This window comes from Hyperolius riggenbachi, chromosome 12, assembly GCF_040937935.1.
Source record: "Hyperolius riggenbachi isolate aHypRig1 chromosome 12, aHypRig1.pri, whole genome shotgun sequence".
Classification (NCBI taxonomy): Eukaryota; Metazoa; Chordata; class Amphibia; order Anura; family Hyperoliidae; genus Hyperolius; species Hyperolius riggenbachi.
The window spans coordinates 230,863,587-230,878,343 of NC_090657.1; the positions used below are offsets into that span (position 1 = coordinate 230,863,587).

The following is a 14,757-nucleotide window of genomic DNA, read 5'->3' on the forward strand; positions in this document are numbered from 1 at the left end:
TCGCAAAAAAGCGATCGTCAACGTTGTCAAACGCGAACACAAAAACGATCCCATTACAATCTATTGGAAGCGGTAGAAACAACGCAATTAAAAAACAATAAAAGCCGCTGACAGTCATGCAGTGAGAACCAGCCATAAAGGCATTTTATTGATAAGTTATAAAAATATCACCTAGGAGAAAACGCAGGAGTAAAAGTGAATTGAAGAAGGGCCATTTTCTGTATTGTTTGGTGAAAGTTTAATATTATTATGTGCTGTTGTATTAGGTTGCGCCCCAGTGCCACCATCGTCCATTTAAAGTTTCTCAGACAACGAGCAAAGACTCATCTGGGTCTTACTTTTGTGGGTCCGAAATAATTGTGGCTCATCGTGGGAAGTTTGGATAGACGACTGATGTCTGCTTCTAGAGAACTGAAAACAGTTTCAGTATAGACCGCAGGTCGTCCTAAAGCTGTCGCAGCTCTTAGAGCCACGGTCATGCTTGTAGAATGAACTTGGACTAGCTCACGTGGTGTGATGCTCATTCCAAGACAGACCTGGCAAGCTGCGTTCCTTGTCTGGAGGTCTTCATTAAATGCACGTTAAGCCTCTTAGATACTGGCCAGGTTACAGTGCTGTAATAGTCTTTCCAATGCCAGTTGATTTTCCTGGTGTTAGATCCAACTTCGGCTGAAGCCAAACACCCCCTCATGCTCTGGTGTTCCATCAGACAAGCTGAACTTGGACCACGTTGAGCTCTTGAGTCACCGGGCTGCCGCTGCTCCTGTACTTTCTGGATGATAATCGGATCAATGTGCTTGCACGATAGGCTTCTCCTCGGCCCGTCTGCAGCCCATTTAGGGTCCCGCTATCCAACATCTCCCTGGTACCTCGCTTTGCATTCCCCTCCAGGGCTCTTTCCAATAATACCTTGGGTAATTAAGGCCAGTAATTTGAACGATGCCCAAGAACTGTCACTGGAAGGAGATCAACAGTAGGTTGATTACCGCTCAAGCGTCTGAGATAAAGAAAATGCTGAAAACCTTAGAGGATAATATTATAGGGGGGCTCACAATACGGTTATTGTTACCTTCTGCCTTGCGACAATGCCAAGCCGGGTTGTTGGTTCTTAGCAGATCAACAGCTTGTTTGAAGCCATAAGAGGTTCCAATTTAAACGCAACAGCGTTGGGCCTTCTTATTTTTCAACATACCCTGACGTTTGACGATACAAGGAAACTGACTCAAAGACTTTCCAACTCATGGCTGGGCTACCTAACTGTGCTACTAGTTTTAAAGTGACCCTACAGTAAATAAAGACAATTTATAGTGAGCATAAGAGTACTGAAAAACGCACAATAGAAGGGCTTTTTGTTTCAAATGGAATACATGAAACAGACAAAGGCGCTGGGTGTATTGCATACCTTCAGATGTTATATGTGGGAAAGGTGGGAGAAGGGGTTGGGGGGTTCGCGGCCGAGCCCTAGCTCCCGTTTTTTTTATGAGCGGGCTTATTTCTAGTTAATAATAATATTATAATAATAATAAGAATAAGGCATGTCCTGTGGGTGCAGAGAGGGGGACACATGCACACTGTCCTTTGCTCGCTGGACACATGTTTTTCAGCAGATTCTACAAACAGAATTTGGGCGGGAGGACGGCTTAAAACCATTTTTATCATTTTTTTTATCCAGTGATTATTTGTATTAAATAAAATTGTGATGCACATAAAAACAAGAAGTTTTGAATCAGGATGATACCATTTATTGGCTAACTTAGAGATGGATAAACAGTGAGCACATAAAAACAAGGAACACCAAGAACCCCAATAGTGTAATATGTACTGGTAAATGGTTACTAGATAGAGTAAATATTAATGCTCACAAACCAGGGTTACCATTAGGCAACCACTGTAAAGGCAGGTGGGGAGATTTTCCTGACCCCACTCAGGAATAAGAAGTCACTCTCTGTAGATGAGAAAAAGGGGGTTCAACTCTCCACCCAGGGTGGACTCAATATTATGCAGGAGAACAGAGGCGCCTGGCTCGTCTACTGACCACATATGCTATTGCTCCGTTGTTATTGCCTGATGAAGCGGGATCAAACCTGCGAAACGCGTTGCATATTTGGAGTTCATAAATAAAATATATTGACTGTCTTTACTACAGTCGTTGTGTGCCTACTTGGAGGAGGTAAGTCCACCACTACCTCCTCCATTTACCAAGAATTTGTTTTTTTAAGCTCAATTGTAATGCACATGTACTTCATTACGACACTCATCCACACCTCCCCATCACAGCTGTAAGAGTTAGGAGACTTCACATAATTTGAATACTGTTCATCCCCTGCTTATAACATGCTCTGTTTCAAATAGGAATCAGCACACACTGCAACTACAGTGGTTTGCAGAAGTATTCCACATTTTGTCATATTACTGCCACAAACATGATCAATTTTATTGGAATTCCACGTGAACGACCAATGCAAAGTGGTGTACACGTAAGAAGTGGAACGAAAATCATACAGGATTTCAAACATTTTTTACAAATAAATAACTGCAAAGTGGGGTGTGCGTAATTATTCAGCCCCCTGAGTCAATACTTTGTAGAACCACCTTTTGCTGCAATTACAGCTGCCAGTCTTTTAGGGCATGTCTCTACCAGCTTTGCACATCAAGAGACTGAAATCCTTGCCCATTCTTCTTTGCAGAACAGCTCCAGCTCAGTCAGATTAGATGGACAGCGTTTGTGAGCAGCAATTTTCAGATCTTGTCACAGATTCTCGATTGGATTTAGATCTGAACTTTGACTGGACCATTCTAACACATATATATGTTTTGTTTTAAACCATTCCATTGTTGCTCTGGCTTTATGTTTAGGGTCATTGACCTGCTGGAAGGTGAACCTCCACCCCAGTCTCAAGTCTTTTGCAGACTCCAAGAGGTTTTCTTCCAACATTGCCCTGTATTTGGCTCCATCCATCTTCTCATCAACTCTGACCAGCTTTCCTGTCCCTGCTGAAGAGATGCACCCCCCGAGCATTATGCTGCCACCACCATATTTGACAGTGGGGATGGTGTGTTCAGAGTGATGTGCAGTGTTAGTTTTCCGCCACACATAGCGTTTTGCATTTTGGCCAAAAAGTTCCATTTTGGTCTCATCTGACCGGAGCACCTTCTTCCACATGTTTACTGTGTCCCCCACATGGCTTGTGGCAAACTGCAAACGGGACTTCTTATGCTTTCTGTTAACAATGCCTTTCTTCTTGCCACTCTTCCATAAAGGCCAACTTTGCACAGTGCATGACTAATAGTTGTCCCATGGACAGAGTCTCCCACCTGAGCTGTAGATCTCTGCAGCTCGTCCAGAGTCACCATGGGCCTCTTGACTGCATTTCTGATCAGCGCTCCCCTTGTTTGGCCTGTGAGTTTAGGTGGATGGCCTTGTCTTGGTAGGTTTACAGTTGTGCCATACTCCTTCCATTTCTGAATGACCGCTTGAACATTTCTCCGTGGGAGGTTCAAGGCTTTGGAAATCTTTTTGTAGCCTAAGCCTCCTTTAAATTTCTCAATAACTTTATCCCTGGCCTGTCTGGTGTGTTCTTTGGACTTAATGGTGTTGTTGCTCCCAATATTCTCTTAGACAACCTCTGAGGCCGTCACAGAGCAGCTGTATTTGGACTGACATTAGAATACACACAGGGGCATTCTGTTTAGTCATTAGCACTCATCAGGCAGTCTCTATGGGCAACTGACTGCACTCAGACCAAAGGGGGCTGAATAATTATGCACACACCACTTTGCAGTTATTTATTTGTAAAAAAATGTTTGGAATCATGTATGATTTTCGTTCCACTTCTCACATGTACACCACTTTGTGTTGGTCTTTCACGTGGAATTCTAATAAAATTGATTCATGTTTGTGGCAGTAATGTGACAAAATTTGGAAAACTTCAAGGGGGCCGAATACTTTTACAAGCCACTGTAGTTTACTATCAGTACAGGCACAGAGTACCGCTTATACTGTACATACTGGAGGTAGCAGAGATCATCACGCACTGCAGCTAGGTTACTATCAGTACAGGCACAGAGGAACAGCTTATACTGTACATACTGCGCTTTGACCATGCACTTTGAGTCCTATGGGAGAAAAGCGCTTTACAAATGTTATTGTATTGTATTGTACTGGAGGCAGCACAGATCAGCACACGCTGCAGCTAGGTTACTATCAGTACAGGCACAGAGGAACAGCTTAAACTGTACATACTGGAGGCAGCACAGATCAGCACACGCTGCAGCTAGGTTACTATCAGTACAGGCACAGAGGAACAGCTTATACTGTACATACTGGAGGTAGTAGAGATCAGCACACACTGCAGCCAGTTTACTATCAGTACAGGCACAGAGTAACAGCTTATACTGTACATACTGGAGGTAGCAGAGATCAGCACACACTGCAGGTAGTTTACTATCAGTACAGGCACAGAGTAACAGCTTATACTGTACATACTGGAGGCAGCAGAGATCAGCACACGCTGCAGCTGTTTTGCTGCTTGTTTGTTTCTGTCCTGCTCTTGCAGTGTGTAGTGGAATACATGGGTGGTGTTCTCTGCCAGAGGGATTCTCTCATCCCATGGAGTGAGGGGGAAATGGATTATCCATACCAGCTCATCACCCAGGCCCAGCTGGTGGCTCCATACTCCTGGCTGACATCCTGACTTTGTGTAATTGGCTGTAATTCATTATGTATCCCGCGTACACACACACAATTACAGAGCGAGCTTCCTGCTGAAAGGGCGGCATCCCCTCCAGGGTAGGGGACCAGCAAAGCACACAGCAATCAGCGCACTGTCTGTGTGTTCTCCCTGTCAATCAGCGGCACATGGACCTCCCATCGCTGTAAACCATGAATGGGATGCGCCAAGCCCGACCGCCGGCACACAGGAATCAAAATAACAACATGTAAACCTCCTGCGTGTACATGCAACACAGCATTGTATATCATGTTATACACAGCCGCAGCTCCTGAAATGCACTGCACAGCAGCACACAGACTGGGAGGGGGAGTGAGCAGAGTGGTGAACTAGCAGTGGCAGGCTTAGCAAATAACTCCATCACACATAGGGGGCAGAAATGGTGATTGAGAGATGCTTATCGGTCACGCTTGCATGTAAGCAGTGTTCTCCCCAGGCTCTTTTCGCTGGGCGCTCCACCCGGCTAGTTTTGGTGACCACCCGGCTGTCATCATCTCCCCTCCTCCTATGCTGTAAGCAGCGAAGCACCAGCCATGTATTCTCTGTGATTGGCTGGCAGGAGGGGAGGGGGGGGAATTGGGGATTGAAAATAAAATAATAAAATCGTAATTTATATTATAAAAAAAGACAATTAATAAAAAAAAAAAATACTGCCTGCAGCAGCGATCAGAGCCCACCAACAGAAAGCTCTGTAATAATAGCCTGCTCACTGGGGGGGGGGGGGGGGGGGTAAAGCCTGTGGTCCTTAAGTGGTTAAAAGAAAATATGGCAGCCTCAATATCTCTCTCACTTCAGGTGTAGATGCAGAATTTAGCAAAGGCAGTCCCCGAATATCTTTCCTGACAGGTTCACTTTACCAAACCCTGCAGTGTCTTATACTTTCAGCGGCAGATACAATCCAGCTTGCACGTTCCATTTAGCCGTCCTTTCAGAGCACATTAGGTGCCGGCCGCATGTCACGCACAGCTCGCCGTGTACACATACGTGTCCATATACGTCCTGGCAATCAGCCACGTGTGATTAACAAGTCGAGGAGCTTAAACGTTTTGTAACCACTTGAAGCAATGTCTGCGCCCCCCACACGCGTCTATCAGCACATGCAAATGAGGGGAAGGAGGTAACTAGTTCCAAATGTTTAGAGGAAGCGGGGTGATAACAGCAGAATGGGGGGATCGCGGGGGGCCCATATTGAACAGCTTAACCATCCGCTATTGTTTCTCAGCATTGGACATCCACGCTTGTGCCATTACTGATGACATTCCAGTCCCCGGGGCGGCCGCAGTGGGTCGGGGAGATGCAAGAGGAAGGTCCACGGACAAAATTAGTCCTGAGCTGACTGTAGCCCGATGTACACACTTCAGGCTTGTGCGCTTGCGTTTTTTGCCCGCACATGCATTTTTCTTGCATTTTGCATGCATTTGCGGCTTGCATATACAAAATGCATATGCGTTTTGCATGCATTTTTGGATTGCGTTTTAGGCAAATCACTAGCAAATCAACAGAAAGCGGAAAATACATCAGAAAACATAGTTTAAAAAAAACAAAAAAAACATGAAAAACGGATACAAATCGCGTAACATTGCATCACCATTGACTTTCATTATGTGCGTTTTTGATACGTTTTTGAAAAATATGCAACAAAAGCAGTGTTTTAAAAACGCATATTATAAAATACATACAAAACACATATGCATTTTTAATCATTAAGAGACTGTTTCCCATGCGTACGTTAAAAAGGGGCGCTGGGAAAAAAGGGCGCGGGGTTTTAAACGATAAGCATGGATAACGTTTAAAAATGTATTGTACTGTATTTCGTTTAAAATTAATGTTTTATAAAGTTATAAATCATTAAATAATGTGCATTAAATCGGCAATTGTAAAAACGTTAATCTTTCGTTTAAATAGTGAAACGTATAATAACGTTTTAAAAAAAAATTACTAAGTAACCCTCCCTGTACCTACCCCAAACCCCTAGGCCCCCCTGTTAGTGCCTAAACCTAAGACCCCCCTGTTGGTGCCTAAACCTAAGACCCCCCTGTTGGTGCCTAACCCTAAGACCCCCCTGGTGGTGCCTAAACCTAAGACCCCCCTGGTGGTGTCTAAACCTAAGACCCCCCTGTTAGTGCCTAAACCTAAGACCCCCCTGTTGGTGCCTAAACCTAAGACCCCCCCTGTTGGTGCCTAAACCTAAGACCCCCCTGTTGGTGCCTAAACCTAAGACCCCCCTGTTGGTGCCTAAACCTAAGACCCCCCTGTTGGTGCCTAAACCTAAGACCCCCCTGTGATAAGCATTAATAACGTTTCAAAAACATATTGTGCGGTTTTTTCGTTTAAAAATAATGTAAAAAAAAAAATAAAATTGTACTGTTTTTCGTTTAAAAATAATGTTTGAAAAAAATATTGTACTGTTTTTCGTTTAAAAATAATATTAAAAAATGTATAAATCATTAAATAATGTGTAATCATGAGAAGCAGTAATAAAACATTAAGTCTCCGGGCGCCGCTTTTAAAACGTTATTTTTCTCCGGCGCCCTTTTTTCCTATCGGGCGCCCATTAAACGATATTTATTATGGGAGTGAATGGCGGCGCCTGATTTGTCCACTAGCCTCCTGCGCCCTTTTTTACTGTTACCGTTTCCCATCCCCTACTTGCATCTCTGACACTGTGGTTGTCCTTAGCAGGTTTTGGTGCGTTGTATCGATGGTTACATATAGACTGCCTGGTGGGGCCCATGTAAACTCACACTGGGGCCCACAGCTCCTTAGCTATGCCACCGCCTCCCTAGCGGTATAGACAGATTCTCAAACAAAACATGCTGTGAACAGTATAAACGTGCATACACATCAATACTCTCCTGCACTGTATACTAGACCCTTGCTTGACACATTTTGCCAAGTTACAGGAAAAAAAAAAGTTTTAAAAATGTATTTTATCACTTTTTGCACAGAAATCCTGGGGAAATTGAAAGCCAGGGAGGTTAAGAGCCAAATCCCTCTTCACTTCTTTCGACCCAAACTGTCCTTTTTAGGTTTCATTTTAATGTCCAGATTTGGCAACTAATTGTGCATTACTTACTTTTTTTTAAAAGTCCCTTTTTATATTTTGCAGATTGAGTTTATGATTTGTCGTTTGATTTTCAGCAAATAATGTAAATTCCTGTAATCGTGCGAAAGCAGTTGGACATCTCTGAGGACTTTATCGCTTTGATGCCGTTGGGAAAAGATTTCCTCACTTCGTGCCCAAACAAATGGATCGGTGAGGAAAAGACGTGAGGTTTTTATTGCCGTTTGTAATCCCACGGTGAAGATGTGCCTTTCTTTGTCTTTTTTTCTTTGTCGCCAGATCCCTTTATAAAGTGGGACCGAGATGAAACACTAATTATAACAAGTAACTTGTCTATATATCTTATCTAATGTTTAGATAGTTTACACAGCAAATCTAGCTGCAAACAGCTTCAGTAGAATATAATTATTTCTTCCTGTGATACAATGAGGGCAGCCATGTTCTGTTTGTCACATCACACACAGGCAAGCTGCTCTGCATCTCCAGCCCTCAGCCTGAGACAAATTCACTCCCCTCTCCTCCTCCCCTCTGCCTCTGAAATCGCTGGCTAGTAATACCTCCCCCACCCTCCTGCCCAGACTGAGCTCCCATGAGTCCTTGCTAATGTCTGAAAGTGCCTTGGCTCTCTGAAAACCTGTGGGCGTGGCTTGTTTAGTTTATAGGGAATTAGAGTATTAAAACAAAAAAGTATTTGGCTTGAGGAAGGTCCTATAAACAATAGGAAAGGAACACAATTATGCAATGAGTAAAAGTTCATCTCGGATACACTTTAATAGTGGGCTGCAAAAGTCAGGGCTCCCTTGCTTCCTCCTACCCCCTTCATTTCTGTATTTTTCATTTATACACAGTTATTACTGATTTCCCAGCGACTGACACTTTGTAAGATTGGGAGATATTCCCTAAACTGTGTACGTAAAATTTTACACACAATAAAGTTACTTGTTTACCACGTATGCTTTACTTTCAACCATTGCAAGTGAGATCCTGGCGATTCAGCTTCAGTAATTGATCTGAACGATCTTGTGCCTCCATGCTCTGACACCAAAAACTGATCTAAATCATGTGAACGGTATCCGATTCCTTCGCTATTGACCGATATTTTCTATTCAGGCAGAGATCGGCCAATTGCCATTGATTGGACATAATGCAATACACTTGATTTGCCTACCAAAACGATAAAATTGTTGAATCGAAAAGGTCAAACGCGAAAACAGAAAATGCATAGGCACCTTTAGGCTAGTTACACACCAGGACGTTGTGTTTAGGGGACGTTATAGGGCACATAACGTGCCCCTAACGCAACGCCTGGTGCTCTCTGGTGTGGACGTCGGAGTGAGCCGCGTTGTGCAGCTCACTCAGGCGTCCGTGATGCGTACTCTTGGACGCATGCGGCATCACGTGGTCCCGCCCGGCCAATCGCCGCACAGAGCGGCCGCTCCAGGAAGTAAACACTGCACGTCACTGAGTGCAGTGAATATTAATTAGCCATGTGCCCAGCCGCTCTCCGCTCCTCCCCAACATTACTGAGCATGTGCAAGCAGTCTATTGCGGCTTAGCCGCCTATAACGTACTGCATGCAGCACTTTGCTGCGTTACAATGTAACGCAACGTGGGCAGTGTGAACAGCCCACTTGTGTTACATTGCTGTGCGTTGGGGGAGCGTTACAGGCTGCACTAACGTGCGCCTGTAACATCCCTGTGTGCAAGAAGCCTTAAAGTCCATATAGGGGGGCAATCATGTGACCACCAAAGTTGAGGGTCCCTGTTGCAAGGGGGTTTTGGGGGAACCCCTAGGCATCTTCCTTAAAAAGGCGCCATAAAGAATTAAGTAAAAAACTGAGAAAACACTTTAAAATATAGTTTGTACCACTCTTTTTTTATTCAGTTTGTGTTTTTTTTTTTTTTACTTAGTCCTCCTTGCTTTTTTAGATTTTTTTTTTTTTTGTTATTCATCTGCTTGTCTCGTACACACCACAGAGCCGTAGTCATTAGCTTGGCACTACGTCCGCGAATGACCACATGCTGATAACGCCAGTTTCTCTGCCAACGACCAGGCCGATCTGCTGACTCTAGTTTCCCGGTATCGCAATCTACCCGCTAATGGAGTTTAACTGATAGAAATCTGATTTTCTGTTTTTGTCCTGAACAGTGTTTGCATTACTGGCTAGTGGCTACTCAAGTCTTGGAGGTTTAGATATCGCCATTCTTCCAGCATTGTTGTAAAGATGGAAAAAAAGAAAAACAGAAAGGAAAAAAAGTCTACTCTGTTCCAGTACCGCTCAGACCAGGGCTGGTGAGAAGAACCAGGACAAGCGGATTGATTGCAAGCATGCTTGCACGCAGTTTAACCCCTGAGAAACCTCCCGGTGTAAGGTTACCACCCGCTACTTCTTCCGATGTACCTGGCACAAGCTATTCTTGGCTGGACTACGTTCAATTTCTGCTGGTACGTTGCTGCTTTTGATGCCTCTGGATGCCCTGGCCGAAGCCCAGATAAAATAAACATGTGTGTGTGTTTGTGTGCAGGGCACAGAGCCCCTGACGCCAAGGAGGCGGCATCCTAATGGGCACTAATGAGCCAAAGAAGGGGGCACAAACAGGCCAACTTCCTAAGGCCTCGGTCCAAGGCTTCAGCAAGCTCAGATGAAATGCAGTGAGAGGGTTTGTGTGATCGCTCTCCATGCTGAAGTTCGGGGAGCAGTCTGATGCCTGTTGCTAGTTGGAGATTTGGGGGAAGCAGGAATTTTGAACATCCGTTAGTTGCAATAATTTGGCCCTGTAGGCACCCCTAGAAAATATTGGTAAGCAAGGACGAAACAATGGGGGATGCCGCCCCTGTACCAGCTCAGGGCCCACTCAGGGCCGTTTTGGGGGGCAGGAGGGGGTCGCAGCGTGAGGGGAGAGATTTGCACATCGGCAGGGAGGGGGACAGTCCCCCCCCCCCCCTCACCTTGGGCTCTCCTCTTAGCGCTTTCCCTCCAACATCTATCACTGGTGGCGGCGGCAGCAACACACACCTCCATCCAACGTGGAGGTTTCCGATCTCTAAGTGCTTCATGCTACTTCCCGTTTAAACAGGAAGTAGGGTGAAGCACTCAGAGATCGGAACCTCCGGCGGTGGATGGAGGTATGTGTCCTGCCTGCCACTGCTGCTAGTGATAGATGCAGGACTGGGAGAGCCCGAGATGGCGCCTGTGATGAGATCGGAAGTTCCTCTCAGAGATGGCGGCTGTGATGGGATTGGTCGTTCCTCTCAGAGATGGCGGCTGTGATGAGATCGGACGTTCCTCTCAGAGATGGCGACTGTGATGAGATCGGACGTTCCTCTCAGAGATGGCGGCTGTGATGAGATCGGACATTCCTCTCAGAGATGGCGACTGTGATGAGATCGGACGTTCCTCTCAGAGATGGCGGCTATGATGAGATCGGACATTCCTCTCAGAGATGGCGGCTGTAATGAGATCGGATGTTACTCTCAGAGATGGCGGCTGTGATGAGATCGAACGTTCCTCTCAGAGATGGCGGCTGTGATGAGATTTCACGTTCCTCTCAGAGATGGCGGCTGTGATGAGATTGGACATTCCTCTCAGAGATGGCGGCCGTGATAAGAGCGGACGTTTCTCTCAGAGATGCGGCTATGATGAGATTTCACGTTCCTCTCAGAGATGGTGACTGTAATGAGATTGTGCGTTCCTCTCAGAGATGGCGGCTGTGATGAGATTGGTCGTTCCTCTCAGAGATGGCGGCTGTGATGAGATCGGATGTTACTCTCAGAGATGGCGGCTGTGATGAGATCGGACGTTCCTCTCAGAGATGACGGCTGTGATGAGATTGCACGTTCCTCTCAGAGATGGCGGCTGTGATGAGATTGCGTGTTCCTCTCAGAGATGGCGGCTGTGATTGGATTGCGTGTTCCTCTCAGAGATGGCGGCTGTGATGAGATTGCGTGTTCCTCTCAGAGATCGCAACTGTGATGAGATTGCGCGTTCCTCTCAGAGTTGGCGGCTGTGATGAGATTGCGCGTTCCTCTCAGAGATGGCGGCTGTGATGAGATTGCGCGTTCCTCTCAGAGATGGCGGCTGTGATGAGATTGAATGTTCCTCTCAGAGATGGCGGCTGTGATGAGATTTAATGTTCCTCTCAGAGATGGCGTCTGTGATGAGATTGCGCGTTCCTCTCAGAGATGGCGGCTGTGATGAAATTGCGCGTTCCTCTCAGAGATGGCGGCTGTGATGAAATTGCGCGTTCCTCTCAAAGATGGCAGCTGTGATGACATTGCGCGTTCCTCTCAGAGATGGCAACTGTGATGAGATTGCACGTTCCTCGATCTACACCAAACGTTTCTCGCGTGCATCAGAATGATTTAATACGCGGTTGTTCCTTTTCACTCCTTTTTTGTCAGCTGAAAGCTCACTGTCTGTTTTCCTCTAAGTCAGTCAGTATCATCCGGATTCATAACTTTTCCCACCAAAACAGAGAAAGCTTATTATGCGATTTTCTTGTGCTCCCATTGCCAAGGCAGAACATGCGCAGCGTGCGCTATACTCGCCAAACCGTACAGCCCATATTCCAGACACATGTAACTGACCAAATAAAGCAGTTGTCACACTGCACTGGGTGTGCATGTCAGGTACCATGAATACATAAAGCACTCAGTGTGTGTGTATATATATATATATATATATATATACATATATATATATATATATATATATGTGTGTATGTATATATATACTGTATATGAGGATTCATTCACCACAGGTCACTACTGTCCTGATTTTCCTGATTTGGGCGGGAATGTCCTGGATTTGCATGCCCCTCCCACAGCTTCTGCCTCAGCCTCTTCCCTCCACACCTCAGGGAAGCAGATAGCCCGCCCCCAGCAGCTTCTGCCTCTCTTCAGAGAAGCAGCTAGCCCCGCCTCCAGCAGCTTCTGCCTCAGTCTCTCCTCACCTCAGGAAAGCAGCTAGCCCCGCCCCCAGTAGCTTCTGCCTCTCCTTAGGGAAGCAGATAGCCCCGCCCCCAGCAGCTTCTGCCTCTCCTCAGAGAAGCAGCTAGCCCCGCCTCCAGCAGTTTCTGCCTCAGTCTCTCCTCACCTCAGGAAGGCAGCTAGCCCCGCCCCCAGCAGCTTCTGCCTCTCCTCAGGGAAGCAGATAGCCCTGCCCCCAGCAGCTTCTGCCTCAGTCTCTCCTCACCTCAGGAAAGCAGCTAGCCCCGCGCCCAGCAGCTTCTGCCTCTCCTCAGGGAAGCAGCTAGCCCCACCCCCAGCAGCTTCTGCCTGTCTCACCTCAGGAAAGCAGATAGACCGCTCCCAGCAGTCTCTCCTCACCTCAGGAAAGCAGATAGCTCAGCCCCCAGCAATCTCTCCTAACCTCAGGAAAGCAGATAGCAACGCCCCAGCAGCTTCTGCCTCAGTCTCACCTCAGAAAAGCAGATAGCTCCGCCCCAGCAGCTTCTGCCTCAGTCTCACTTCAGAAAAGCAGATAGCCCCGCCCAGCAGTCTCCTCACCTCAGGAATGCAGATAGCCCCGCCCCAGCAGCTTCTGCCTCAGTCTCACCTCAGGAATGCAGATAGCCCCGCCCCAGCAGTCTCCTCACCTCAGGAATGCAGATAGCCCCGCCCCAGCAGCTTCTGCCTCAGTCTCCTCCCTCCACACCTCACGGAAGCATCAAGCTCCGCCCCCAGCAGCTCCTGTCTCAGACTTCCTCCTTCCTCTACACCTCAGGGTAACAGTCAGCGAGCCCCGCCCACTTATGTGCGCGCAGAGCTGTGAGGAGAGGCGGGAGCAGCACTATGGTTGGCAGCTTCCTGCTGGTGAGTATCATGACTGGGAGACACTGGCTCTATGTGTATAGTGTGTATAGTGTATACAGTATATATAGTGTGTGAGGTATCACCAGACTCACAATGTGCTCCTGATATTTAATGCCCATGTCCCAATAACGTAGCATGACCTAACCTGTCACTACCCTCACACAGAGCCCTGCCCTGGTGGGCAACTAATACCCCCCCCCCCCCTTTAGCGGGCAACTAACCTCCCTTCCTTGGTGGGTAACTAACTAATGTCCCAGCATTTCTGAGAACCCCAGCCCCCCCCCCCCCCACACCTCCTCATAGTGTGTTTTTCCATTCCAGTAGCTATCCAGAGGCCTCCCCACATGTATAGCAGCATTCCATTGTACCCCTTGTATCAACCCCACCACCGCATACAGCGTGCCCCAGCATTCCATACCCCTCATAGTGTGTATCAGCATTCAACTGTCTCCCGACCCATAACCCCCCCCCCCCCCCATGTCCCAGTGTCGCCAACCAGAGGCCTCCCCACATAGTGTATATCAGCATTACATTGTACCCCTTGTATCACCCCATTTCCCCACCACACACACACATAGACAGTCTCAGCATTCCCGCATACCCCCTCATAACGTGGCTAAACATTATCAGTGTTCTTATAGCAAGAAGATTGAACCATCCGGCACTACATATCAAAGTTAAGCATATTTGTCATTTATTGTATCCATTCATCTGGTCAAACAGACAGGTCCATTAGTTTCATACATGCAATGACATACCCTTACTGTTCCTAGCTGTGGGGTAGTGTGGGAGCAGCGGTCCGCCTGACAGCTGTTTCGCTCTAAGCTGAGCTTCTTCCGAGCAGCGGTCCGCCTGACAGCTGTTTCGCTCTAAGCTGAGCTTCTTCCGAGGCTCGGAAGAAGCTCAGCTTAGAGCGAAACAGCTGTCAGGCGGACCGCTGCTCCCACACTACCCCACAGCTAGGAACAGTAAGGGTATGTCATTGCATGTATGAAACTAATGGACCTGTCTGTTTGACCAGATGAATGGATACAATAAATGACAAATATGCTTAACTTTGATATGTAGTGCCGGATGGTTCAATCTTCTTGCTATATGTACATTTGATGTTTGCTTCAGCATCTCGAGCACACAGGAGGCAAATACCC

The 14,757-nt window shown here is 46.7% G+C and overlaps 1 long non-coding RNA gene across 2 annotated transcripts in view; it reads right to left on the reverse strand.

Annotated features, from left to right (window-relative positions):
- The window catches only part of LOC137541364 (uncharacterized), a 194,125-nt gene extending 180,780 nt beyond the window's left edge, over positions 1-13,345 (reverse strand). The window contains exon 1 of one of the 2 annotated variants that reach the window (XR_011025133.1): positions 13,304-13,345. This is a non-coding gene — a long non-coding RNA (uncharacterized lncRNA). The other variant, XR_011025132.1, reaches the window with a different exon arrangement.
- Positions 13,346-14,757: the final 1,412 nt, after the last annotated feature.